The 24,682-nt window shown below is 40.9% G+C and overlaps 1 long non-coding RNA gene across 1 annotated transcript; it reads left to right on the top strand.

Moving 5' to 3' along the window:
• Positions 1 to 2,625: 2,625 nt before the first annotated feature.
• LOC122045843 lies at positions 2,626 to 4,296 on the top strand. Its single transcript, XR_006130130.1, has 3 exons — positions 2,626 to 3,500; positions 3,583 to 3,656; positions 3,967 to 4,296. It is a non-coding gene; the product is annotated as an uncharacterized LOC122045843 (long non-coding RNA).
• The last annotated feature ends 20,386 nt before the right edge of the window (positions 4,297 to 24,682 follow it).

Genomic DNA, 24,682 nt, shown 5'->3' with positions numbered 1-24,682 from the left:
TGGAGGCGCCTCGAGCACTGTTCATCCGAGGCTGACCTTGCTCATTTGTCCCTGCAAAGTATGTTAGTTAACAAAACACACACATACCCTGCGAGACAAAGTTATCACATATAAAATATAGTAAAAGCAGTATTTGACAGTCGTCGGACTGTCCGGGTCTGACTTCGGATCTCCGACTGGAAACCCTAGGTCGACCCGACGCCTACTGTTCCCTCTACGGGGAATGCGTCCTCACCTACTCCCCTCAGGAGAGATTACCTGATTCCAGTCCGGTCTTCCAGACCAACTGGACTTTCTGCCTAGGGTTACCACCCCCTAGGACGTAGGGTTACCGCCCCCTAGGGTTTTTCTCCACCTAGGATTACCACCCCCTAGGACCTAAGGTTACCCCCCTTAGGATTTTCCTCCACCTAGGGTTACCACCCCCTAGGACCTAAGGTTGCCACCCCTTAGGGTTTTCCTCCACCTAGGGTTACCACCCCCTAGGACCTAGGGTTACCACCCCTTAGGGGTTTCACCTACCTAACCGCAGTTAGGACTTTCCTGAAATCTCATTTAAGCACGTTAGATAATAAGGAATCTTAACTTTGAATCCCTTTTCCATTATCAAAACCTAGGTTCGATTGTCGGATGCTTCCCGCACCAACACATCCCTCGTGTGCCCTTCTCCTTGGCAATTGTAGCAAATAATCCTTCTTGTTCTACTCTTGCTTCTTGAGCTTTTCCTAGCATGAGATTTGGTAGTTGAAAACCTTTTAAATGCCCTTCTAATTTTCCTTACGATATACGCCTCTTGAACGCTATCCATTGAGGCACTTGATTCTTCGGAGTCGGAAGATGGTGGGGATGAAGACTTCTTCTTCTTACCCTTTCCCTTGTTTACCACAAGGGCTACTCCTCTTGATCTATTGGCTTCTCCATCTAATCCTTCAACTCGAGTCTTGTGAAGCTCCATGGTTGAAAAGAATTCATCTAGAGCGCTCTTCTCTAGATCCTTTGAAATGTAGAATGAATCTACAATGGAGCTCCAAATTGTGGTTCTTGGGAAAGCATTGATGGCTTTCATCAAGATATCTCGGTTTGAGAGTTTCTCACCGACACTTGTTAGTCCATTCAAAATTTATTTAATCCTAGCGTGAAGTATTGATACTTTTTCTCCTTTTTGAGTTTGATATTGTTGAGTTGAGTTCAGAGAAGATCCCTTCTTGCTAGTTTTGCTTCCGATGTCCCCTCATGAAGTTCTACTAGTTTTCCCATAACTCCTTGGTGCTTGAGTAGTTCCCTACCCTTGTTACTTCTTGTTGGGGAAGGACATTTAGTAGATGATGTAAGGTCTTTGAGTTTGCTAGATGCTCTTCCCTTTGCTTCTTGTTTCATCTTATTTTCTCTAATATCTCATTGTTTTGATCCCTAGGTATTTCGAAACCATTTTCCATGATTAGCATAATGTCAAAATCAGTTTCAAAAAATACCTCCATTCTTTTTTTTCACCAAGAGAATTCTCCTTTGAATTTGGATGGATGAATGCTTGAGTAAGCCATTTGATGATGTTGCTCTTCTTGGCGATTAGTCCGATGGAGAGCAACCTCGCTCTGATATCACTTGTAGGGGATCTTGCGGCCGGCTAGAAGGGGGGGTTGGATAGACGACACCCCCAACTTCGATTTCTTTTATACAAAAGATTTGTGCGTAGCAGAAATACAAAACTAAAACAATGAACGCAAACAAGAGAGAATACAAATGCTAACATGATTCCTTTACGTGGTTCGGAAATTGCTTGCTCCTACTCCATGGCGTATCCTTGAGGTGGACGAACCCTTGATCCTTCAATGGATCAGTCCTCGACAATCTCCGGCTAGATCTTACTCCTTCTCGGTGGAGTACAACCTCTCACAAAGCTCTCTTCCTCTTACAAGATGGAACCTAGGTTTGGAGAGGAAGAGTAGACTTGGAAGCTTTGGACAATAACAAAGGAGTGATTCAACAATAATTAGTTCCCTCCTTTATGCCCCAAAGCTCCTCATTTCTAAGTGGGGAGAGTTGATCAACAAATCAACTCAACCCGACACTAGTCGACTGATCCATGCATCAGTCGACTGGTGTGACTGTTGGACACAGCCAACGACACTTTGCAGAACCCGTGATCCTGCTAACGGCTATGTACCAGTCGACTGGTGCCAACACCAGTCGACTGGTCTTCGCAGCCGACAAGAACAGAAGCATTCTGTGCTCTTCGTGAATTTGGACCAGTCGACTGGTCCAAGTACCAGTCGACTGGTACCTTACATTCACTCTCTCTCATCCTTTCCGGAGTCACCTTTGAAGCCCTCTTCCTCGGCCTTCGTCTCTCAGATGCACCCGAGCCCGCGGCTCCTCTCCGTGCCATCATTCATGTTTCCTTGAAGTCTGCTTCCCTCAGCTCCACTCCATTGCTCCTCGTCCGGTGGTCCCTCGGATGTCTTCCACACCATCTTTCACTGACTCAAGGATCTGATGTAAAATATGGTAACAAATATTAATTAAATAATAAGGTTAAATAGAGGAATAATCTTAACAAAATTTTCTAAAATTTTTAGAAATTTTCTGAGAATTTTTTAGAGGTCGTATGGTGTAAAATATGGGGATAAATATTGAATCACAGAAAAGCCTATTTAAATTACCCCATTGAACGAGGAAAATTTTTATTTTTATTTTTCTTTTCCTTTTCCTTTTTCTTTTTTTTCTCCCCTCACCCGATGTCGTGCCCTACTTCTCCACGCCATCCATTTCTTCTCGAGCCCGATCCCCTTCCTCTTTCTCTTCCCCTTTGCTCCCGCGACACGAAGCCTCTTCCTCTTCATCGAGCCGCCCTCTCTTCTTCCCTTTGTGCTGCCACAGACCTCCACAACCGATGCCAACTTCACTTCCTTGCGTCGCCCGATCACTGACCACCCATTTCCCCTCTCCGCGCCGAACACCGAAGCTCTTCGTTTTCCCCGATCGGCCACGACGTTTCTTCTCCTCCCACGAGTACAAGCCTCAAGCCGAACCTCTAACCTCCCGACGCTTTCTTCCCTCCTCTACATCGAGCTGTTCTAGCTTTCCCTGCCGACGCCGACTACATCCTGGCACTGCAGACGCCACATATCCATCATCAGCGTGTTGTGCCCTAGCGCCGGCGTAGATCCTGCACACTCTTCTTGAGCTGTGCCCTAGAGATGCCATCGCTCTTCCTTGCCCTGGATCAGCATCACAGTAGTCGAAACCTGAGTTTCCTTTCTTGTGTCATTGCTCTAAATCACCGTCCAGTGCCTGAGGTGCATCTCGTGCCCTAGCTGTGATCATGGACACAAGCCACTAAATCTAGCTGTAGATTTCAGGCATTAGATCTCCGTGTAGTGTTGATCTGGGTGTTGGTTGGGAGGCAGTAGGTGCAATTGGTTCCGGTCACCTCTATCGTCAACAGAGGATAATCTCCTTCGTCGGATCCGTGATCAGCACCGGTGATTGAAGAGGATGAGGTAAGGAAAACTATTTTTATTATTGGATTATAGTGGTGAAAAGATTTCTTGGTTGACTTCTTGATCTCTTTGATCTGGACAGTGAAACGCAAGGTATTTCTTGGTTTCCAGCAGCTACCCTTCTCTGGCAGCCACATCCTTGGTTGTGAGTTTGAGGTAAGATATTTAAATTAGGTTGAATTAGGTTTTAGTAGTTGAGTGAAACATGGATTGCCACAAGAATTGGTTTAAGTATAGATTTAAATATAAATAGATAATTGAGGTTAAGGAAACTAACCCTAGTTGATCGTTGAGTTATATTTAATTAGGGTTAAAAGGTTGGATCTAATTTAAGCTTAAGGTTAGATCCGATTTATTTAATTAACCGAGATCAAAAAATAAAATTAAGATTTCTTGGTTAATAAGAATTTTGATTAAGCTATTGGATATCAGCGAGAATGGCTTAATTATATATATGTTGTTACAGGGCTTTGATTCGAGATGAGCGTCTCGACGTGCGGTCTATTTCGAAGACGATCTCCACTTTTTGAGGAGGGTACCTTGACTTATATGTTTTGATATGTCATGTTGATATGCGTAGTAGGTTATAGCCTTTAGTAATAATTATGTTTATCATTGCTTTGGTATGCCACTACATGATACCTATTGTATGCTTTCACCTGTTCTGCATTTATGATTTATTATTGTCATGATTATTTATGCTCATAGAGGTAGTGACATACCATGCCATGTGATACACCGGACTAGACATTTACCATATCTGACCCGTGTACCTAGATCTGTTTATTTGATCCATTTACTTTTGGAACATGTTTTATGGAGGTAGATATGGTCAGGATTTACATGTTTAGTGTCTTGAACCATCTTGCATGATTGCATGCTGTCTGATTGGTAGCCCTATTATTGTTGAGCTCATCGTCAGTTACATGGATCTGCATACACAACCACTCATGGGTTAGTGGTTTTTATTCAGGCAGGGTGTGTTGCAGCAGGTTGCTCTGTTAGGCTCCGCTGGTCTGCTCATGGGTAGTGGTGATGCAGCATGGTAGCTGGCATGGATCCCTCCTCTAAATTGTCTCAAGGATATAAGAGTATTGAGCTCCCCCACTTATGATTTGGGGTAGGAGGATAGATGTACTCCGACAGCATCCTGTCCACTTGGTTGCTCATCAGGAGTAGTGATGGTAGAGTGCACAGTTGTCATAGCCCTACCCACTCGGTCTCACCATCATGTGTGAGATAACTAACTGACGTCAGGGGTGACCAGGACATGTCATTGACATTATATGCATGATTGCATTTATTGCTTGTGTTTGCTACATTTTGTTTGCTGTATATTGGATGGATGCATATGTTTGACATGCATACAGGGACATGCTACCTTTGGTCTGACGACCTTATTATTATGATAGGAGATCCTAGTGAGTAAAACTTCTCCTTTTCTTACAGTTTTATATTTTCCATTACTCCAGGAGACTGTACAGATATTTATTACTATTAGTTATTTCTTATTATGCATGTCAGCCCGATACCCGCTGAGTTGTTGGACTCATCCCGTTGATTATATCTATTTCAGGTTGAGGCCGTCAGGAGATTCCAGTCGCTAGTCCCCACTTCGTGTCTCGACGACTTTCTACTTACGGACTCTGTTCCTTATTTTTGTGTTGATATACTTGTTGATCTATATATACTTGTGATTGTACTCGAGGATTTTTATCGAGTTTTGGTTAACTAATAAAGTTAACTCGAGGACTCGAGGATCTATATATACTTCGTGTCTCGAGGATATACTCGAGGATTATTATACTTGTAATAATAATTATTATTATTATAAATTAAACTCTTCCTAACATGTTAATTGCTTAACTAATTAACTTTACTGTAATTTATTGCTTAATAGAGTAAGATTGATTTAATCTAGTAAAACCTATATGATAAAGTTGTATAGAATGTTAGCCATATCTCAACACATCTATATTGACAAATCTTACTAGTTATGAATGTCGTATTCATGAACCTGATGAGACTTCTAGTGCATTTATGAGGGGTATATGTAGACTACCTATCCTTAGACTGCATCAATTGACCGTCTCCCTATCGTCCGGTGATACATTGGACGTCACTCAGGAGGTCAGAGGTTGCCCGTTAGACTTTGGCAATATGATACTCATGGTTGATTTATTAGTACTGGAAATAGTCGAGTTCGACATTATCATTGGCATGGATTGGTTGTCTGCATATCATGCCACAGTTGATTGTCAGACGAGGGTGGTCACATTCCAACCTCCGAACCAACCCTCGTGGGATTTCACTAGCATCAGGGACGACGACATATCAATTATTTCTGCAATGCGGGCTCAAAAGCTGCTGTCACATGGTTGTCAGGGATTTCTTTTGTCTTTTGATTAATACTGACGACAACAGTAGTTCCCAGCTCACATACATTCTAGTGGTCCAAGAGTATCCGGATGTATTTTCCAGATGAGTTACCAGGCTTGCCTCCCAGAAGGCAAGTGGAGTTTGCTATTGAGCTGATTCCGGGGACAGCGCCAGCATCGAAAGCTCCTTACCGTATGACATCGAAAGAGTTGGACGAGCTAAAGGTCCAACTCCAGGAGTTATTAGACAGGGGATTTATTCGCCCTAGTGTTTCTTCGTGGGGTTCTCCGGTATTATTTGTCAAGAAAAAAGATGATACTCTAAGGTTGTGCATCGATTACAGACAGCTGAATGTAGTGGCCGTCAGTAATAAGTACTCATTACCATGGATCGAGAATTTATTTGATCAGCTTAGAGGTACATCAGTATATTCTAAGATTGATATGCGGTCCGGATATCATCAGTTGAGAGTTTAAGAATCTGATATTCAGAAGACAACATTCCATACCAGATACAGACATTATGAATTTTTGGTAATGCCATTTGGGCTTACCAATGCTCCAGCGGTGTTTATGGATTTGATAAACCATATTTTTCTAGAGTATCTAGATCAGTTCATTGTCGTTTTCATTGACGACATTTTGATCTACTCGCGTTCCGAGGAGGAGCATGCACAACATCTTCGCATAGTCTTGGAGACTCTTCGATGACATCATCTATATGCGAAGTTCAGCAAGTGAGCATTTTGGCTAACCTCAATTAGTTTTCTGGCACACGTGGTGTCTAGTCGAGGTATTTCAGTAGACCCTTAGAAGATCGAGGCTGTCACCAGTTGGGAGTAGCCAAAATTAGTGTAGGAGATCCGCAGTTTCTTGGGACTGGCTGGATATTACAGACGGTTCGTCGAGGGTTTCTCTCACATTGCTATGTCGCTAACATGCCTGACCAAGAAAGGCGTGAAGTTCATGTGGTCCAAGGCTTCCAAGACCAATTTTCAGGAGTTGAAGCGGAGATTAGTGTCGACACCAGTTTTGGTTTTACCTTCTGGAGAGGACAAATTCGTACTCTACACCGATGCTTCTCTTCAGGGTTTGGACACTGTCTTGATGCAGCACGGCAGGATAGTCTCCTATGCTTCTCGTCAGCTGAAGGATCATGAGAAGAACTACCAGTACATGATTTGGAGCTAGCCGCCAATATATTTTCTTTGAAGATTTGGCGGCATCACCTTTATGGTATTACATTTCAGATTCTCACTGATCATAAGAGTGTCAAATACCTTTTCACTCAGAAGGAACTTAATCTCCGATAGAGGAGATGGATGGAGTTCCTGAAGGATTACAACTGTACTATTAGCTACCACCCATGGAAAGCTAATGTGGTTGCCAATGCACTTAGCCAGAAGTCCAGAGGGACTTTAGCTTGCCACCGAGTATTAGTTACGGACTTGATTCAGGGTTTCTCTGAGTTAGGCCTTGAGGAATAGGGGCGGACAGAGCAGGGTATTCTAGTTTCCATGGTTGCTCAGTCATCGATCAGGATGAGGATCCGAGAGGCCCAGGCCGATGATCATCACTTACAGTCCATTGGCAGCTAGATAACTTTCGGGCAGTAGACAGAGTTCACCCGAGATGACGCGGGTATATTATATATTTCTGAGGTCGATTATGCATACCTCCATCTCACCCAGTCAAGGAGGAGTTACTTCAGGAGACTCATCGCTCTCGATTTGCTATCCACCCAAGCAGGACCCGAATGTATCGAGACTTGAGGCGTTTCCATTGGTGGAATGGCATGAAGAAAGACATCGCAAAATTTGTAGCTATATATCTTATCTGTCAGCAGGTGAACACTACAAAAAGAGTCGCGACTAACGACTGAATATTCCGTCGGCATTCCGTCGGTAAATGAGCTTTCCGACGGAATATCGACGGAATTTCTGACATCGGGAAGAATTGGGTCGGCGCTTAATTTACCGACGGAAATTGTATTCAGTCGGAAATTACCGACGGAATGTATGACTTCCGTCGGTATTTATTAACGGCAGAAAACTTATCCCGTCGGCAAAGGGCAAACGGCATGTAACGGAGGTTGCCAACTGAATCAAATTCTGTCGGTATTTTACCGACGGAAATAAACTTTTCGTCGGTAATCACCGACGGAATTAACCTTTTCGTCGGTATTTTACCGACGGAATTCAATTTTCCGTCGGTACTTTACCGACGGAATTCAATATTCCGTCGGTATTCTCCGACGGAATGTAGAATTCCGTCGGTGAACACCGACGGAAAGGTTAATTCCGTCGGCATGGTATCGTAAAAACTTGTTGTTGTTCGATAAATTACCGACAGAAAATTGAATTCCGTCGGCAATATGCAGTAAAAAATTTGAAATCCCTGCCCTGCATTTCCCACTTATCATATATACAATTTTTATATAATAAAACCATCACAAACGATGGTAAGACAAGCACAAATCATATATAATCACAATCCACACAATCAACGACCAACACAACATACAATATGCTCACAAACAAATAATAAAACTGTCTAAAAAACAATACAAAACATATAACAAGTGGCCATATCTCCAAAATTTAATACAAAATAAAACATAACCAAATATCAAGTACTGACAATCATAAACATCCAAAAGTACTGATAAGTCAACGTTAAATACAAAATATCCAAACTTACCACGATACATCACCTACACATAAATCTAAATATAATCCTGTAAAAGTCAAATATAAGAGATTATAATCAGACTGAATCGATATAATTGTAATATATAACTAATTTTGCATGTAATAAAATACCTGAATTATATTGTTGATATCCAATGATAGTACAGTGGTGAATGTATCAATATGGACTCCTGCAAAATGCAATATAATTTAAGATAAATATCTAAGAATATCCAAATAGAATAATTATATTTGACTTAATTAATGTATGATAAATTAAAATCACTTAAGAATCTGAAACCTAAAAACAACTACAATATACTTTAAGCATACAACTACTAAAATTGAGCCACCTCCACAACCACTTAAGACTCTGAAACCTTATAAAAACAACTACAATATTTATTTTATGATTGGAGTTGGTTTGGCCATGGAACAATACAACACTAGTACTCAAAGAAACAATAAGAATATCCAGTTAGTTTATGAGTGTGCATAAGCTGCACTCCGAATTTACTCGATAGTTGAATTAGGGAAAGGTCGTCTATCTCGAAAATTAATCGGGTGAAGTTTGGACACTTGGATTATTAAAAAAAACAACAAATGAAAGTTTAACAAACTTAGAGTTTGTCACTAGGCAAAACAACTTAAAGTTTAACAAACTAGAGGTTGTGGAGGGCTTGGTTATTGGTGTTAAGGATGGTTAATCAATCAAATAAGACACTGTTAGTATATCAATAATCTAGCTTCTTTATTTTTTCTACTTCTTCCAGTAGCATGGTTAAAGTGTGGTTATGAGAAATTTTATGATGGAAAAAGTAAACCAGATGTTCGATTCACAATCAAACAACACTAATATTGAATTAATAACAACTAGAAACTATAGATAACAACACTAATATTTAAGACATAAGCTATATGTTTAAAAAAGGAACATAAATTATTAATAATTAAAAAATACTTACGACTTTCCGACAACCCTAAGAACGATAGATCCACGAAGTGGTGGTGCTGGATGATCTGCTATGAGATATAATATCTACAAAATAGCATTACAACACATCATAATAAAGTTTACAAATATGATAATCAGACAATAAAACAGGATTGAAACATAACTTACTTGATGAACAATAATGCTAAAATGTAATCAATGCTAGACTCTGGAAACAGTTCTACTCAACATCAACAGTTTGTAAGTCGTCGTCGCTAGACTCTGTTATTTTCTAATCAAAGTTATATCAGACCTACAATTGTTTTTTATAAAGTTTACATTTCTGCATAGTTAACATCTTCCAGAGAAATCTCCAAAGAATATTACCCAACGAAAGACAAACAATTACAAATAATCTAGATTCCTCTGCAGAGAGCCTATTATACAGTATAGAAATCAGCAGCGTAGATGAGATTTAAACCGACATAGGCTCTCTCTCTCGCACATTGGAGAGACAAACTCAGTCGCTAACTGATCCGATCTCATACGAGAAGCAAAAAAACTAGAATCGAAAAGCAGTAAGCAGTGTAGATGGGCACGGGCATGCGGCAGGGGCATGCGGCGCTGGCCTGCAGCGAATAGGGCCCTGTGGCGTCGGCTTGCGGCGCCAGCCTGCATCAAGTAGGCGCCATCGGTGGCCGGTTGCCACGAGTAGGTGCCTGGGGAGCAGCCGGCGGCGGAGCACACGCCCGGGGAGCAGGCGCCGGCATAGCGCCGACGTGCGCGTCAAACAAAAGAGATGAGGGAGGAGAGGAGCGTACCAAAGTCGCCTGTTGCTGATCGCCGACAACGAGAGAGGACACGAGGCTGGACGCCGAGATCGCCGGTTGTCGGTTGCCGATCGCCGAGGAAGCGGAGAGGAGAGGAGATCAAATTCGCGTGGAGAGGAAAGTCGCACCGTGCCCTAATTTCACTCTGTTTTACCGACGGAATGACAATTCCGTTGGTAATTACCGACGGAATTGTGGATTCCGTCGGGGATTACCGACGGAATTATTATTCCGTCAGGGATTACCGACGGAATTGTGATTCCGTCGGTAAACTCTAACCCTGATCGGATCGCCCGATTAGCGATATATACTGACGGAATGTTAACTCCGTCGGTAAACATCAATACCCGAACCCGTTAAATGATTTGCCGACTGAAATATATATTCAGTCGGAATATTACCGACCGAAATATATATTCAGTCAGCATTTACCGACTGAAATATATATTCAGTCGGTATTTACCGACTGAATTAAATTCAGTCGGGAATGCCGTCGTTATTTACAGGTTTTTTTGTAGTGGAAGGCTGAGCACCAGAGACCTACCGAATTACTTCAGAGGATTCCGATTACAGAATGGAAATGGGAGCACATCACTATGGATTTTGTGGTAGGATTGCCTAGGACACGACGAGGTCACGATGCGATTTGGGTAGTCGTTGACTGATTAACCAAATCCGCACACTTCTTAGCGATCCTGAAGACCGATTCTCTAGATCGATTGACAGAGCTGTATTATCGGGAGATCATCAGATTTCATGGTGTTCCATTGAGTATTATATTGGATAGAGACCCATGGTTCACGTCCCGATTTTGGCAGAGTCTGCAGTAGGCCTTGGTCACTCAGCTCCGTTTTAGTACAACTTTCCATCCGTAGACAGATGAGCAGTCAGAGCGGACCATTCAGACTCTAGAGGACTTGCTGAGGTCTTGTGTTATGGATTTTGGAGGCAGTTGGGAGGATCACTTGCCATTAGTAGAGTTCACCTACAACAACAGCTATCACTCGACTATTCAGATGGCACTGTTTGAAGCGTTATATGGTAGACCTTGTCGGACCTCCACCCTCTGGGAGGAGGTTGGGGAGGCCTACCTGTTAGGACCTCATAGACCTCAGCAGGAAGCAGAGTTGGTCCATACTATCAGACAGAGGATGTCCGAGGCGCAGGACCGCTAGAAGAGTTATGCTGATCGGAGACATAGACCCTTGGAGTTCTCTACTGGCGACCATGTGTTCCTGAGAGTTTCACCCATGAAAGGGGTGAAGAGATTTGGCCTCCGAGGTAAGCTAGCTCCACGATACATTGGACTTTTCCAGATCTTGGAGAGGATTGGAGCGGTAGCTTATCGTTTGGCGCTACCACCGGCTCTGGCAGGCGTTCATGATGTGTTCCATGTGTCTATGTTGAGAGATACGTAGCCGACCCAACACATGTACTGTCAGATATACCAGTTCCCGTTCAGCTTAACGTTACCTACGAGGAGGTTCCAGTACGGATTCTAGACCAGAAAGAGCGTCAGATGCGGAACAAGACAAATAGGTTGGTTAAAGTCGGATGACAGCATCATTTTGACGAGGAGGCTACCTGGGAGCTCGAAGATACGATCTGAGCTTGATACCCCCATCTTTTCACTTGAGCTATATGGGTTAATTTTCGTTCAGCATTTATACTGTTTAGCTTTTGCTAATACTTGCTGATGGTAAATAACGAAATTTGGGGATCAAATTTTATTAGTGGAGGAGAATGTAAAACAAGGGAACAAATATTAATTAAATAATAAGGTTAAATAGAGGAATAACCTTAACAGAATTTTTAGAAATTTTTTGGAAATTTTTCGGAGGTCGTATGGTGTAGATTACGGGGATAAATACTAAGCCACGAGAAAGCCTGTTTAGGCTACTCCATTGAACGAGAAAAAGTTTTATTTTTATTTTTCTTTTCCTTTTCCTTTTTCCTTTTCTTCTCCCCTCACCCGACGTCGTGCCCTACTTCTCCACGCCGTCCATTTCTTCCCGAGGCCGATCCCCTTCCTCTTTCTCTTCCCCTTTGCTCCCGTGACGCCGAAGACTCCTCCTCTTCACCGAGCCGCTCTCTCTTCTTCCCTTTGTGTTGCCACCGACCACCACAGCTGACGCCGACTTCACTACCCGGCGCTGCCCGATCGTTGACCTCCTGTTTCACCTCTCTGCGCTGAACGCCGAAGCTCTTCGTTTTCCCTGATCAGCCGCGACGTTTCTTCTCCTCCCACGAGTACAAGCCTCAAGCCGAACCTCTAACCTCCCGATGCTTTCTTCCCTCATCTGCGTCGAGCTCTTCTAGCTTTCCCTGCCGACACCGACTATTGCCTGGCACTGCAGACGCCACTGATCCATCATTAGCGTGTTGTGCCCTAGCGCCGGTGTAGATCCTGCACACTCTTCTTGAGTTGTGCCCTAGAGACGTTGTCACTCTTCCTTACCCTGGATCGACATCACAGTAGTCGGAACCCAAGTTTCCTTTCTTGTGTCGTTGCTCTAAATCATCGTCCAGTGCCTGAGGTACATCTCGTGCCCTAGCTGTGATCGTGGAGGTAAGCCATTAAATCTAGCTTTGGATTTCGGGCATTAGATCTCTGTGTAGTGTTGATCTGGGCCTTGGTTGGGAGGTAGTAGGTGCGATTAGTTCCGATCACCTTTGTCGTCAACAGGGGATAATCTCCTTCGTCGGATCCGTGATCAGCACCGACGATTGAAGAGGAAGAGGTAAGGGAAACTATTTTTGTTGCTGGATTGTAGTGGTGAAAAGATTTCTGGGTTAACTTCTTGATCTCTTTGATCTAGACAGTGAAACATAAGGTATTTCTTGGTTTCCAGTAGCTACCCTTCTCCGGCAGTAGCATCCCTGGCTGTGAGTTTGAGGTAAGATATTTAAATTAGGTTGAATTAGGTTTTGGTAGTTGAGTGAAAGATGGATTGCCACTAGAATTGATTTAAGTATAGATTTAAATCTAAATGGATAATTAGGGTTAAGGAAACTAACCCTAGTTGACCGTTGAGTTATATTTAATTAGGGTTAAAAGGTTGGATCTAATCTAAGCTTCGGGTTAGATCCGATTTATTTAATTAACCGAGATCAATGAATAAAATTAGGATTTCCTGGTTAAGAGGAATTTTGATTAAGCTATTGGATATCAGTGAGCATGGCTTAATTATATATATGTTGTTACAGGGCTTTGATTCGAGACGAGCGTCTCGACGTGCGGTCTATTTCGGAGACGATCTCCACTTTTTGAGGCGGGTACCTTGACTTATCTCTTTTGATATGTCATGTTGATATGCGTAGTAGGTTATAGCCTTTAGTAATAATTATGTTTATCATTGCTTTGGTATGCCACTACATGATACCTGTTGCATGCTTTCATCTATTCTGCATTTATGATTTATTATTGTCATGATTATTTATGCTCATAGAGGTAGTGATATACCATGCCTTGTGATACACCGGACTAGACATTTACCATATCTGACCCGTGTACCTAGATATATTTATTTGATCCATTTATTTTTGGTACATGTTTTATAGAGGTATATATGGTCAGGATTTGCATGCTTAGTGTCATGCACCATCTTGCATGATTGCATGCTGTACGATTGGTAGCCCCATTATTGTTGAGCTCATTGCCAGTTACATGGATCTGCACACACAACCACTCATGGGTTAGTGGTTTTTATTCAGGCAGGGTGTGTAGCAGCAGGTTGCTCTGTTAGGCTCCGCTGGTCCACTCATGGGTAGTGGTGATGCAGCGTGATAGTCGACAGGGATCCCTCCTCTGGATTGTCTCAGGGAGATGAGAGCATTGAGCTCCCCCACTTATGATTTAGGGTAGGAGGATAGGTATACTCCGACAGCATCCTGTCCACTTGGTCACTCATCAGAAGCAGTGATGGTAGAGTGTACAGTTGTCATAGCCCTACCCACTCGGTCTCACCATTGTGTGTGAGATTGATGACTAGCATTAGGGGTGACCAGGACATGTCATTGGCATTATATGCGTGATTGCATTTATTGCTTATGTTTGCTGCATATTGGATGGATGCATATGTTTGACATGCATACAGTGACATGTTACCTTTGGTCTGACGACCTTATTATTCTGATAGGAGGTCCTGGTGAGTACAACTTCTTCTTTTCTTACAGTTTTGCATTTTCCATTACTCCAGGAGACTGTACAGATATTTATTACTATTAGTTATTTCTTATTATGCATGTCAGCCCGATACCCGCTGAGTTGTTGGACTCACCCCGTTGATTATATCTATTTCAGGTTGAGGGCGTCAGGAGATTCCAGTTGCTAGTCCCCACTTCGTGTCGCGACAACTTTCTGCTTACGGGCTCGGTTCCTTGTTTTTGTGTTGATCTACTTGTTGATCTATATATACTTGTGATTGTACTCGAGGATTTTTATCGAGTCTTGGTCTACTACACTTATTTTTCCGTTGCATTGGATTTTCTGTTGTGGGGTTGTGTTTTTTCGTCATTGTAGTGGAGTAAGGCTTATTTAAATATAAACTGTGTGGTTGTGTCTGCCAGAGGCTGAAATATATAAACTGCGTGGATTGTTAGTTATGTTTGTTATTATTGTTCCGGCCGTGTTGACCGAGGTTTATGTGGCCCGGAGGGCTTGTAGTAAGGTTTCATATTGTCACCCGTATAGGGGAGATGCTGTCAAAATTTCTTCTGGCAGAGACTGCCTTGGGCATGACATCCGGGCCCTTGGATGCGCTTCCCAAACTTGGTCGCACCAAGCTCCTCATGTGTGTTTCACCAAGTCCTGCATGACTTAAACACACATATCAAACCAATATGAAAACCTAACTTAAACTCTTTGACATACACATCAAAACCATGATCATACCGATCAAACTTGGGTCTATTGCACCAACATTAAATAGGCAAGAGTTCTCGCACCATAGGTTGGATAAAAATAAATATAATAGGAAAATTAATACTCTAAGATTTGGAACATAAAACATAGGAACCCTCACTGGTAAATCAATGCAGATAGTAAATACAATCATTAGGAGAAGAATTAGTATTTTGTGTGTACAAAAGATAAAACGGGTAGGTGAGAAGGCAAAAGCGATAGAGAACTCGGGTTTTAAGTTATGATACACAGGAAAGAGTAAAGTAAAAAATAGGGTGGGTATTGTTGTAGATATTTTGTTAAAGGATGAAGTTGTAGGAGTAGTTAGAATGGGGATTGAATTATAGCCCTTAAGATAATAGTGGCGAAAGAAACTATGAACATAATTAGCATATATGCACCGCAAGTATGATTAGATGAAGATACCAAATCAAGGTTTTGGGACGACTTAGATGAAGTATTATAAAACATTCCGCTAAATGAAATGATTTTAATAGGAGGTGATCCAAATGGGCATGTCGAAGTAAACAATGAGGAATATGAGAGGGTACATGGGGGTTATGAGTTTGGAATGAGAAATGAAGAAGGAATAACTAAATTAGATTTTGCGATAGCATATGACCTTATATTAGCTAATACTTTTTTTAAGAAAAGAGAAGAACAATTAGTCATGTTCAAAAGTGGGAATAATGGATTACAAATTGACTTTCTTATGGTTAGGAAGAAGGATAGAAAGATATGTAAATATTGTAAGGTCATCCCTAGAGAAACTTTAACTACCCAACATAGGTTAATAGTGTTGGATATATGCCTCAAGTATAATATCAATAGAAAGAAAATATATACGACTTCTAGAATTAAGTGGTGGAAGTTAAATGATGGGAAGTAGAATATATTTAAGAAGAATATAGAAGTACAAGCTTTAGGTGAAATATATTGTAACTCTAATATGACATACGATAAGATGGTATCAAAGTTGAAAATAGTAGATAAGAGTGTGCTCGGTTAGTCAAAGGGATATACACCACTAAGTAAGAAATCTTGGTGGTGGAATGAGAAAGTACAAGAAAAAGTGAAGGAAAAACTAACAGCTTATAAGGAATTATATATTTGTAAGAACGAAAAAAATAGAAAGAGGCTAAGAAAGTAGTGAATGAAATAATGAATGAAACTTTTGAAAGATTATATCAAAAATTGGATACAAAAGAAGGGAAAAGAGATATTTATAGAATAGCTAAAGTGAGAGAAAGCAGATAAGAGATCTTATCCAAATAAAATATAATAAAAATGAATGTAATAGGGTACTAGTAAATGATGGAGAAATAAAAGAGTGGTGGAAGAGGTATTTTTATTAACTTTTTAATGAAGGTTTAGGTGACCAACTTAACTTAGGTAATTTAAGTAGATCAAATGAGTATATAAATTTAAATTTTTATCATAAAATTTAAACTTTAGAAGTAGAATAAACTTTAACTAGGATGCATAATGAAAAAGTCGTTGGACGAGATGATATTCCGATAGAGGTATGGAAGTGCCTAGGAAAATAAGGTATTGAATGACTTACAAAATTATTTAACGTGATATTGAAAATGAAAAAAATGTCTGATTAATGGAGGGTAAGTACTCTAGTTCCCTTATATAAGAACAAGGGAGACGTATAAAATTATACAAACTATAGGGGTATTAATTAACTAATGAGTCGTATCATGAAACTTTGAGAAAAAGTAATAGAAAAAAGATTAAGGAAGGAGGCTACGGTGGCCGAAAATTAATTTGGGTTCATGCTTGGAAGGTCGATAATAGATGCTATATATCTTCTTAGACAACTAATTAAAAAAATATTAGGAGCAAAAATAAGATCTACACATGGTATTCATTGACTTAGAAAAAGCTTATGATAGAGTCTCAAAAGAAATTATATGGAGAATTCTAGAAAAGAGAGGTGCTAGTATAACATATATTGAACTAATTAAGAATATGTATGAGAATGTAACGACTAGAGTAAAGACTTCAGGCAGAGTAACTGAAGTATTTCCAATAAAGATAAAGTTACATCAAGGATCAGCTCTAAGTTCCTATCTTTTTATACTAATTATGGACGAACTCACTGCACACATTCAAGACACAGTACCGTGGTGCATGTTGTTTGCAGATGATATTATTTTGGTAGATGAAACATGTGAAGGAGTAAATGCTAAACTAGAATCTTGGTGGGACACACTAGAAGGGAAACACGTCAGGACTCAGGAGTCTGATGAATCATGCACTAAATGAATCAAACATGAATAAACTTGATCTTCGACTTGATAAGAGTTTTTTTATATTTGTTCAATACACACAAGATCAATTAAATGAGTAAACTTAAATAACTCGTTAACTTAAACAAACAGACTTGAATACATATATTTTGGCTAATTAATGTTCATGAATAGTATTTATGAACAACGTTCATGAACAATGCCTGTAAATGACATTCATGAATAATATTTGTGAACTATATTCATCAATAAAAATCTTATCAACGTGTTAAATAAATAAATAAAATTTTAAAATGAACAAATAAATTTGTATTATCAAGTTCAATAACTAACCAAACAAGCTTAAAATGTAAAAGTTTCAAACAATAAAAAAATACTTGAATTGAGAGCTCTACATCTAAATGAGCCAAGCTCAAGTTAAGTTTGAACCAAGCTCAAGATCATAAAAAAAATTAAGCAAAACTTGAACAATCATTTCAACAGTTTGGTTCATTTTAGGCTCGGCTTAGTTTGACTTGATTATTTTATCAAATAAACTTGAACACTATAAAACTTGGCTTGTCTTGACTTATTTCCAGCCCCATGCACTAGTCAAAATAAATTATGTCGAATAAAGGACATTTTGCTGAATTGTAGGAGAAAGATTCAATATTATTTATTTCAAGTATTCAAGTTTTAAAATTTTAAAAATATATAGTGCTTTTTTATTATTCCCCGTTTAAACTTCTTTCCATGCTCAAATTTGTCTTGACCCCATTTAAAAATTCACTGTGCTTAATTTACGCTATCAAATTTGTTGGTGCAATCATCCTCGGGTCAAGGTTGACCAGTTTGACAAAGCTCAGTTTCTCTCGAGCTTGAGTTTCGATGTTTGACAATAAGTGAGAGAGAAGTCAAGTAGGTTAAGAGAGGATCAAATACGTGTCTGGAAAAAGTCCAAGTGGGTCAAGGCGGACCATAAGTTGGTAAAGGAAATCCCTAATTGCGGTTAGGCAAGGGAAAACCCTAACTGAGATTAGGCAGGGTGCAAGTCTACCGAGTGACTAGTCCTAACTGAGGTCAGGAATAGGAAAATCCAAATGGATTAAAGAGGACCACATGTTGGCAAAGGAAACCCATAACTGTGGTTAGGCAAGGAAAATCCCTAACTGAGGTTAGGTAAGATGGAAGTCTACCGAGTGACTACTTCTAACTAGAGGTTAAGCAAGAGGAAATCCAAGTGGATCACACTTGATGATCAAAATTCCAATAGGAAGTTAGCAAAGAAAAAGACTAAGTGGGTCAAAGGTCGACGAACATTTGACACGAGATGAAAAGTCCATTGATGTGGGTTAGGTTTAGTAGGTCCCTGGTGAAAAGGGGAAAAAGAGATAGCAGAATGAAGCAAGTATCAATATCGGCCGGGGTAACAGACTTAAGGAAATATAGGCCAATATTGGTCGGGGTAGCACACTTAAGAAAACATAGGCCAATATCGGTCGGGACAACAGGTTTAAGGAAATATAGGCCAATATCGGCCGGGACAACAGACTTAAGGAAATATAGGCCAATATCGGCCGGGGTAACAGGCTTTAGGAAATATAGACCAATATTGACCGGGGTAACAAGCTTAAGGAAATATATGCCAATATCGGTCGGGGTAACACACTTAAGAAAACATAGGCCAATATCGGCCGGGACAACAGGTTTAAGGAAATATAGGCCAATATCGGCCGGGACAACAAGCTTAAGGAAATATGGGCTAATATCGGCCGGGGTAACAGGCTTAAGGAAATATTGGCCAATATCGGCCGGGGTAACAGGCTTAAGGAAATATAGGCCAATATCGGCCAGGACAATAGGTTCAAGGAAATATAAGCCAATATCGGCCAAGACAATAGGCTTAAGGAAATGTAGGGCAATATCAGCCGGGGTAGCATGCTTAGGAAAAGATAGGACAGGGCGAAAACAAATATTTCGATAATATTCATAAATAACTTATGTGATTGTATAACAAGTTGATTGGTTTAGCGGGAATAATGTTTCTAGACCCTTCTGCAGGTGCTAGGCGACAAAGAAGGTACATTTGGGGTACAAAAAAGATTCCTTAAAAGTTATTTTCTGCAAGTATATGACTTATGTCATCTCATAAAAAACTCTAACAAACCGGGGTCCACTTCATGACTACGGAGGTTATATGAAGTGGTATAAAAAGGGGAATCCTCTCCGTTGGCCAGGTATGCTCTCACTCACAACACACATAGTCATCTATTGCAAACCCTAGTTCTGGCTACGGTTCATCTTCTTCCTCCTTCCACACTAAGAGAGATCACTGACTTGAGCGTCGGAGGGCCTAGCCAGGGATTCCCACCCTGGTCTTAGGTCACTGATAGTAGTGTTGGTTGGTCTCTTGTGCGCAGGAAGCTGCGGAATCTCCGGATCTCGGTATTCTTCACTGAATTCTTCTTCTCTTCCTTGGATCTTCACACAAGGAGGGTGTTTGGTGGCTTTATTCTTCTAGATCCGCTTTGGTTTTCTCGGATCAGAATTCTCGGGTGTTCTTCTTCATCAGCAGTAAGTTCTCTCCCCAGTTTTCCATTTTGTCAAGCTTCTCAGACAGGATCAAATTTGGCGCCGTCTGTGGGAAATTTCTCTTGGATCTGAGATTGCAAGATGGAAGACGCTGGAAAAATGAACCTACTCACTATTAGTAGGGAAGATCTGGATTTCCTTATTAACACTCATGTCTAGAAGGCTCTACAACAACAACTACAACAACAGCAAGCTCATACTGGAGCTACTTTGCCAGTAGCTCATAATCCGATGATCTCAACTACGGATCATCGGAAGGAAAGATAGTTGGGAGAAGAATATCGTATGTATATTACTCCGGCCAACGCTTCCCCGACTAGACGCCCTCACGCCTTCCTTTGTACCCCTTTCGAGCAGGGAGGATGAAGGCCTGTATTTCAAGAATCCTTTGGCGAGGCACCGGACAGGGAGAAGCGCAAAGCTAAGATGATGGTAGCTAGTGATAGCACACCAGAAAGAATTATTTCTCCGTTTTCTCAAGGTGTACTTCCCTTCCTAAGCGGTATCAAAATCTTCAGATCGGTGAATACACTGGAACCACAGATCCAGAGGATCATTTATTAAAGTTTGAGAATGTAGCTTTATTACAATAATTTTCTGATGGAGTGAAGTGTCGGATGTTCCTTACAACACTTGGAGGAGCTGCTCAACGTTGGTTCAAAAGATTGCCTGAAAATTCTATCCGAAGGTTTAAGGATTTCAAGAAGGTTTTCTTGCATCATTTCTCCAGTAACAAGAGGTATCACAAAACTCCCTGGAGCTTATTCTCAATTAAACAAGGAGCTCAAGAGTCCATTAGAGCCTATATTATGAGATTCAATCAGGTAGCCATCAATGTGCCCAATGCTACTACGGAGATATTAGTAAGTGATTTTTCTCAAGGCTTGAATGATAATGATTTCTTTAAAGATCTGGTGAGAAATCCTCCTGCCAATTTTGACTCATTAATTGAATGTGCTACTGAATTCATTAATGTTGAAGAAGCTCAGGCTGCGCGCAGAAAAGAAGATACTACTTCTTCTCCTGCTCCTGTTAAGGAGAAGGCTCCCGCTCCCGTTCCTCCCCCGAGGGGGCCTCGAGTAATCCCTCCGCTCCATCATCATACAGAGTATCGTCCACAAGCCGTACATTATGTGGAGATGCAACAAGAAGGACCAAGAAGGTGGTGCACTTATCACAAGACCAGCAGTCATCATACAGAAGACTATTTTGTTTTGAAAAATAAGAAAGCAAATAGGGATCGTTATCAAAGGTGAGACTATTATCAACAACAATATCCTAGGCAGCAAAGTCCGCTCAAGATAGAATACCGCCCGGTAGAACCTCAACAAGGTGTATTACCAAATCCGGTCTGTACAACTCAGATGCCTGAGAAAACTCAGCCTGAGGCCACGACAGCCCGACAAGAAGAAAACAGAAGCAATGGCGCTCGGGGTAGTATTAATATGATCGCGGTCGGGCCCACTGATGGAGATTCCAACAGGGCAAGGAAGGCACACGCTAGAAGGCTTGAGATCCATGCTGTAGGGTGCAGCATGGAGAGAGCAGCAGGGCTGGAAATCAGTTTTGGGCCTAGAGATCTTAAAGGGGTAGAGATACCCATGATGATACGTTAATCATTAAGGCTGTGATAGCCAATTATACTATTTCTCGTACCTTTATAAATACTGATAGTTCTGTAAATATTATTTTCAAAAAAGCTTTTGATCAACTACAGATTGACCCGAGCGAACTTCAACAGATGGTGACTCCTTTATATGGATTCACTGGTAATGAGGTACAACCGTTTGACAAGATAAAATTGGCCATATCTCTAAGGGAGGAGCCCCTCATGAGAACTAGAAGATCTTACTTCATGGTGGTGGATGCCCCCTCCTCCTATAATGTAATACTGGGTCGACTGACCTTAAATGAGTTTAGGGCGGTCGTTTCTACTTTTTGTCAGAAAATTAAATTTCCTGTTGATGACCAGGTCGGAGAAGTACGTGGTGATCAGAAGATGACTCGTAAGTGCTATGTGGAGATCGTCAGGACTGAAGCCAGTGCCATCCGAAAAATGCAAAAAATGGAGGTTAATGCTATTCAAGAGAAGCCACCCGTCCTGGTTTATGAGGAAAAGGAAGAGGTCCAGATACAGACTGGTAGACCTGAAGCCACCACCTATGTCGCGACCGATCTTGATCCTACTCTAAAAATAGAGTTGATTCAGTGCTTGAAGAAAAATATTGATGTCTTTGCTTGGACGACCAAGGAAGTCATGGGTGTTTCTCCTTCAGTAATGGAACATTCTTTACATGTCTTCCTAGATGCTCGGCCTGTTATGCAAAGAGAAAGGAATTTCAGTATTGAGCAAAATCAGATCATCAAGGAAGAAGTGGATAAATTGATGGAAGCCGACAACATCAGGGAGGTGCAATTCCCCAGTTGGTTGGCCAATGTTGTCCTAGTCTCTAAACCAGGAAATAAATGGCGGGTGTGTATTGATTTCCGTGATCTTAACAAGGTCTGCCTGAAGGATTATTAACCATTGCCCTGGATCGATCAATTAGTGGATTCTACAGTCGGGTGCGAATATATTTCTATGTTGGACTCCTATCAAGGATATCATCAGGTTCCTCTCGCTAAGGAAGATCAAGAGAAGGTTAGTTTTATAACATCTGAAGGTACTTATTGTTATAATGTTATGCCGTTTGGACTAAAGAATGCAAGAGCAACTTATCAAAGGCTTATGAATAAGGTCTCCCAGAAACAGATCTAAAGAAATATAGAAGTATATGTTGATGATATTTTAATTAAGTCTCTTCAGGCTACTGATCTCTGCAGGGATGTAGAGGAGCTTGCAGAACATTAAGACAATATGTGCTTAAGTTAAACCCGGGCAAATGTTTGTTTGGAGCAAAAGGTAGAAAGTTCCTGGGGTATCTGGTGTCCGAGAGGGGAATAGAGGCCAACCCAAGAAAGATCAAAGCACTTCAAGACATGGAGCCACCACACAACATGAGGGAAGCTCAAAGACTCACCGGCCGGATCACCGCTTTGTCTAGATTCATTTCAAGATCGCCCAATCGTAGCTTTCATTTCTTCAAGATACTCCGGAAGGCTAACAAATTTTAATGGGATGAAGAATGTAACAAAGCTTTCCAGGAATTAAAAGACTACTTGTCCACCCTTCCAGTGTTGGCTAAACCTGTAGTGGGAGAAACCCTATGGGTATATTTGTCAGCCAATGAAAATGTTGTAGGCTTTGTGTTAGTTAGACAGGAAGGGAAAGAGCAACAACCTGTATATTTTTCTAGCCATTTATTAAAAGGAGCCGAGTGTATATATACTACACTCGAAAAGTTGGCCTATGCATTAGTGTTAACTGCCCGGAGGTTGCGCCCATACTTTTTAGCACATGTAATTATTATATTGACCAACAGTACTCTCGGGCGGGTTTTGCTTAACCCAGAGGCATCTGGTCGGTTGATCAAATGGACGATCGAACTTAGTGAGTATGATATACAGTACCAACCTCGCTCGGCCATCAAAGCACAATCTCTGGCAGATTTCATCATAGAAGTTCAGGGTCCTGAAGAAGAAAGTACTTGGAAAGTATATGTGGATGGATCTTCAACCAGACAGGGTAGTGGAATTGGTATTCTCCTTGTATCTCCAAGGGAAGATAAGCTCCAACTTTCTGTCAGGCTGAATTATATGGCCACTAATAATGAAGCAAAATATGAAGCATTGATAGCAGGATTACAAGCTGCTCAGCATGTGGGAGCAGCCCAGGTTTACATCTATTCTGGTTCTCAGTTAGCAACCCAACAATTATCAAGTAACTTCGAAATCAATAATGATAGACTCAGGTTATATGCTGAGGCATTTGATAAATTGAAGGTCCAATTCCAAGAAGTAATATACAAAAAATTCCTCGATCTGAGAATCAAGTAGCAGATGAATTAGCTAAATTGGCCTCTGCTATAACACCATGGAGTCAGGATTGGCCAGTTGAGCAGATATTATTAGTATCTTGTATTGAAAGACAGGCTGAAATAGAGATACAAGGTGATTGGAGAGCACAAATCATATTATATTTGCAGCAAGGCATTCTTCCGATTGATGTAGAACAAGCAAGAATATTCAAGAAGAGAGTTTCTCAATACACTATGATAGGGGAACAGTTATATAAAAGGGCTTTCTCTAGACCTCTGTTAAAATGTATTGGAACAGAAGATATACAATTTATCTTGCAAGAGGTTCATCAGGGCTCATGTGGCAGTCATATAGGAGGAAGATCCTTAGCCCGCAGAATTTTACTAGCAGGATATTTCTGGCCTACCTTACATGAAGATGCCGCCAAATTTGTAAGAACCTGCATTTCTTGTCAAAAACATCAGAATATTCCACATCATCTTACACAATTATTAAGAAGCTCTATAGTTTCCTGCCCCTTTGATCAATGGGGCATAGATATAGTTGGTCCATTTCCTATGGCAACTGCACAGAGAAGATTTTTATTAGTAGCAGTAGACTATTTCTCTAAATGGGTAGAAGTAGAACCACTTGCTCGGATTACTGAAGATGCAGTTATTAAGTTCTTGTGGAAAAATATTATTTGCAGATTCGGTATTCC

Source organism: Zingiber officinale, chromosome 2B (genome assembly GCF_018446385.1).
Source record: "Zingiber officinale cultivar Zhangliang chromosome 2B, Zo_v1.1, whole genome shotgun sequence".
NCBI lineage: Eukaryota > Viridiplantae > Streptophyta > Magnoliopsida > Zingiberales > Zingiberaceae > Zingiber > Zingiber officinale.
The sequence above is the reverse complement of the archived record's forward strand: the minus strand, read 5'-3'. Positions and strand labels throughout refer to the sequence as shown.